Genomic DNA, 5117 nt, shown 5'->3' on the forward strand with positions numbered 1-5117 from the left:
ACATCCACAAACATTCACTCCCTCCACCACCGACGCACAATGGCAGCAGTGTGTGTACCAACTACAAGATGCACTGCAGCAACTCACCAAGGCTCCTTCGACAGCGCCGCACAATCTAACAGCACTGTGGGTGTACCTACACCACTTGGACTGCAGCGGTAGAAGGTAGCTCACCACCACATTCTCAAGGGGGCAATTCGGGATGGGCAATAAATGCTGGCCCAGCCAGTGATGCCCACACCCCATGGGAGGAGGGAGAAAAGAGACTGAGCAAACAGGTTGTCTTTTCATGATCACCAAGCTGTTCTGGTGATTTTTGTCATGCAGAAACTCTGCTTCCTCGATGCTCCCTGTCTCAGCGCTGAACACTTTCCTGAAGCAGTTCAGCAGGGCTGGGGGTTGGGGGTGGGGCCTATATCCCGTGGTGGGGGTCCCTGGGGAAGGGGGTGTGTTCCACGGGGTGGGGAGGGGCGTCTGGTGCCCGGGTCTAGAGATATCTGCAGTCCATTCATTCCCTCGGCTGCTCTGTCAACAGGTGCGCGGATCAAACGGGAGATCTTGTTGAAACAAGCAGCCCTGGATGCCACCCTCAACAGCTATAGCAAGGTCAGCGACTCCACGAAGCTGGAGCTCACACCATCTGACTGCGCTCATTACCAAGACACCTTGAGGAATTGGCTCCGCTCCTTCTGCAAGATTATCAGTAAGGTTTGGGCCTGTTGTTGCTCACAACGAGACAGCAGGAAGTTCCCTCCCTCTCGCCCTCTGCAACCATTTCGCCCCCACCCCATTTCCACAACCCCCACCCCATTTCCACAACCCCCACCACTTTCCAAAGAAACACCTCCTCACTCCCTTGGTTTCTGCTGCCCACCCCTCCCCCAGTTCTCTGTCTGTGCTGTTATTTGCGGGGGGCGGGTAGGGTGAGTCACTCAGCTGCACATCCTGTTTGGAGCTCATCCAACATGTGCAGCACACTTATTTTTGCAAAAATATACTTTATTCACAATATATCTTCAACAACATTTCAAAATCACCATCACAAAAATACAATCAGGTTCAACTTTTACAACGTGTATCATGAAATGCATCAATACAATAAATGAATATTACAATCATTTGCAGACATTCATTTTCAGCTGGACAGCCTGAGGGGAGTTAAACAGTTCCCAGTCCCTCGGTGCACGAAAACGCTCACACCCCCGCACACTCACATGCACACACACAGACGCAGAGATGCACACACACCTTCTATCAGACTCACTCATACTCTCTCCCTTACTCCTCACACACACTAACACTCACTCCCTGCCTCTCATACACATTGGACACACTCGCTGCCTGTCTCTGACTCACTTTGGACACACTCACTCTCTGTCTCTCACTCACATTGGACACACTTGCTCCCTGTCTCTCACTCACATTGGACACACTCGCTCTCTGTCCCTCACTCACATTGGACACACTCTCTCTCTGTCTCTCACTCACATTGGACACACTCGCACTCTGTCTCTCACTCACATTGGACACGCTCGCTCTCTGTCTCTCACTCACATTGGACACACTCGCTCTCTGTCCCTCACTCACATTGGACACACTCGCTCTCTGTCTCTCACTCACATTGGACACACTCGCACTCTGTCTCTCACTCACATTGGACACACTCGCTCTCTGTCTCTCACTCACATTGGACACACTCGCTCTCTGTCTCACTCACATTGGATACACTCGCTCTCTGTCTCTCACTCACATTGGACACGCTCGCTCTCTGTCTCTCACTCACATTGGACACGCTCGCTCTCTGTCCCTCGCTCACGTTGGACACGCACTGATACACCAAACTCACTGACACACTCGCTTTGTCCCTCACAAACACACACAGAAAAAGTATTTCTCACACACACAGACTCCTTCTCTCTCATACACAAACATTGACACTCACTCCCTATATTACACACCAACATACTTTCTCCCTCTCTTTCATCAATGCACACTCTGTCTCTCTTGCACCCACTCTCTCATGTCTTACGATTAACACAATGTCACGCACTCAAACACTGTGACTGTCTCTCCTATGCACAATCCCACACTCTCTCTCTCCACTGTCCTCTCCCCCATGTGCTCGGACGCCATCATTCCGTCTCCACAGCCCAGATTGAGAGCCATTGGCCGGTGTATGATGAAGCGTCCTTAGTGCCGCCAAGGTGATGGTTTGTCCTCCTACATTCAGCACTTGTAATGTCGGTCTTTTCCTCATCATGCCTGGTTTAATTCTCTCCCTGGCATCCCCAGATTGTACCAGTGAACTGTGCCATAAGTACTGGGCCCCTTACAATGGCAACTGCTACTACTTCTCAAAGACCACCCTGGGCTGGGAGGAAAGCCGACAGAACTGCATATCGCAGGGCTCCGAGCTCTTGGTGATTCGCAGCAAGGAGGAACAGGTAAGAAAAACCTGACCCTGTGTGTACCTGTCCTGGGAGTGTTTGAAGGGGAGCGTGTAGATAGAGCTTTACTCTGTATCTAACCCCGTGCTGTACCAGTCCTAGGAGTGTTTCATGGGGACGGTGCAGAGGGAGCTTTACTCTGTATCTAACCCCGTGCTGTACCTGTCCTGGGAGTGTTTGATGGGGATGGTGTAGAGGGAGCTTTACTCTGTATGTAACCCCATGCTGTACCTGTCCTGGGAGTGTTTGATGGGGATGGTGTAGAGGGAGATTTATTCTGTATCTAACCCCGTGCGGTACCTGTCCTGGGAGTGTTTGATGGGGACAGTGTAGAGGGAGATTTACTCTGTATCTAACCCTGTGCTGTACCTATCCTGGGAGTGTTTGATGGGAATTGTGTAGAGGGAGTTTTACCCTGTATCTATCCCCGTGCTTTACCTGTTCTGGGAGTGTTTGATGGGCACAATGCAGAGGGAGATTTTCCCCACTGTAGGATAATTGAATAGAACAGAGTAGAATGTAGCCATTCTGCCGCCGTGCCTGTCCTGGCTATTTGAAAGAGCTATCTAATTCAATTGTGTAACCATCTTCGTATTAAGATTCCTCTATCTCCACACACGCCTGTCCTCTCACCCACCGAATTATTTGGCCAATTAGATTCTGCCTGTGGCTTCACCCCAGCGAGAGAAATTTTAACTATGACGAACCATCCTCTTTACAATCCTTTCATGTGATGTGGGCATCGCTGGCTAGGCCAGCATTTACTGCCCATCCTTAATTGCCCTTGTTCAAAGGGCCATTCAGAGCCAACCACATTGCTTTGGGTCTGGAATCATATGTAGACCAGACCAGATAAGGGCGACATATTTCCTCCCTAAAGGGCATTAGTGAACCAGATGGGTTTTCATGGCCATCATGAGACTTTAATTCCTGATTTATTTTATTAGATTCATATTTCACCATCTGCCATGGTGGGATTTGAACCCAGGGCCCCACAGCACGACTCTGGGTCTCTGAGTGACAAGTCCAGTGACAATGCCACTGCACCACTGCCTCCTCATTACCCCTTGAGAAGGTAGTGGTGAGCTGCCTTCTTGAAGTGCTGCAGTCCATGTTGTGTAGGCACACCCACAGTGCTGTTCGAAAGGGAGTTCCAGCATTTTGGACCAGTAACAGTGAAGGATCGGCCGTTATATTTCCAATTCAGGATGGTCAGTGGCTTGGAGGGGACCTTCCATGTGGTGGTGTTGCCTTTGTCCTTCTAGATGGTAGCGGCAGTGGGTTTGGAAGGTGCTGTCTAAGGATAATTCTTGCAGTGCCTCTTGTAGATGGTACACACTGCTGCTACTGTGTGTCTGTGATGGAGGGGGTGAATGTTTGTGGATGGGGTGCCGATAAAGCCATCTGCTTTCTCCAGGATGGTTTCAAGCTTCTTGAGTGTTGTTGGAGCTGCACTCATGCAAGCAAGTGGGGAGAATTCCACTACACCCCTGACTTCTGCCTTGTAGATGGTGGACAGGCTTGGGGAGTCAGAAAGGGAGTTGATCTCGATAGAGTCCATGCCTCTGACCTGCTCTTGTAGCCACAGTATTTATCTGGAATTTCCAGTTCATATTCTGGTCAATGGTAAACTCCAAGGTGTTGATAGTGGCGGATTCAGTGATGGTGATGCCATTGAATGTGAAAGGGCGATGGATGGATTCTGACTCATTGGAGATGGTCATTACCTGGCCCTTGATGTGAATGATTCTCACTGGCTACTTGCCCTTCCAGGAATATGTGGCCCAGTTCAACCTGAGCCGTGCATATTGGATTGGAATCAAGCACAATCCGCTGGAATCCGCTTGGATGTGGGTGGATGGGACACCTGGACAAGCCGACCTAATGTGAGTACCGGGCGAGGCCAAAGTGTGGGCAGCAGTGGGGAAGTAGCTGTTGAGGTGAATCTGGGATCAAACCGAGAACAACGGCAATCTTATCCCAGGCAGTGGAGAATAAGGCCGGAAGTCACGTTTGACTGCGACTAACCCCGTGTTCTCCCACTCCAGGGAGTGTTTGATGGGGACAGTGTAGAGGGAGCTTTACTCTGTATCTAACCCCGTGCTGTACATGTCCTGGGAGTGTTTGATTGCGACAGTGTAGAGGGAGCATTACACTGTATCTATCCCCATGCTGTACATGTCCTGGGAGTGTTTGATGGGAACAGTGTAGAGGGAGCTTTACTCTGTATCTAACCCCGTGCTGTACCTGTCCTGGGAGTGTTTGATGGGGACGGTGTAGATGGAGATTTACTCTGTATCTAACCCCGTGCTGTACCTGTCCTGGGAGTGTTTGATTGCAACAGTGTAGAGGGAGCATTACACTATATCTATCCCCATGCTGTACATGTCCTGGGAGTGTTTGATGGGAACAGTGTAGAGGGAGCTTTACTCTGTATCTAACAACGTGCTGTACCTGTCCTGGAAGTGTTTGAAGGTGACAGTGTAGAGGGAGCTTTACTCTGTATCTCACCCCGTGCTGCACCTGTCCTGGGAGTGTTTGATGGGGACAGTGTTGAGGGAGCTTTTCTCTGTATCTAAACCCGTGCTGTACCTGTCCTGCGAGTGTTTGATGGGGACAGAGTTGAGGGAGCTTTACTCGGTATCTAACCACATGCTGTACCTGTCCTGG

At 50.3% G+C, this 5117-nt stretch overlaps 1 long non-coding RNA gene across 1 annotated transcript; it reads left to right on the top strand.

Annotated features, from left to right (window-relative positions):
* The first annotated feature begins 669 nt into the window (after window positions 1-669).
* LOC144672795 (uncharacterized) lies at window positions 670-4326 on the top strand. Its single transcript, XR_013574176.1, has 3 exons — window positions 670-703; window positions 2293-2444; window positions 4221-4326. It is a non-coding gene; the product is annotated as an uncharacterized LOC144672795 (long non-coding RNA).
* Window positions 4327-5117: the final 791 nt, after the last annotated feature.

This window comes from Cetorhinus maximus, unplaced genomic scaffold (assembly GCF_964194155.1).
Source record: "Cetorhinus maximus unplaced genomic scaffold, sCetMax3.hap1.1 HAP1_SCAFFOLD_44, whole genome shotgun sequence".
Taxonomy (NCBI): domain Eukaryota; kingdom Metazoa; phylum Chordata; class Chondrichthyes; order Lamniformes; family Cetorhinidae; genus Cetorhinus; species Cetorhinus maximus.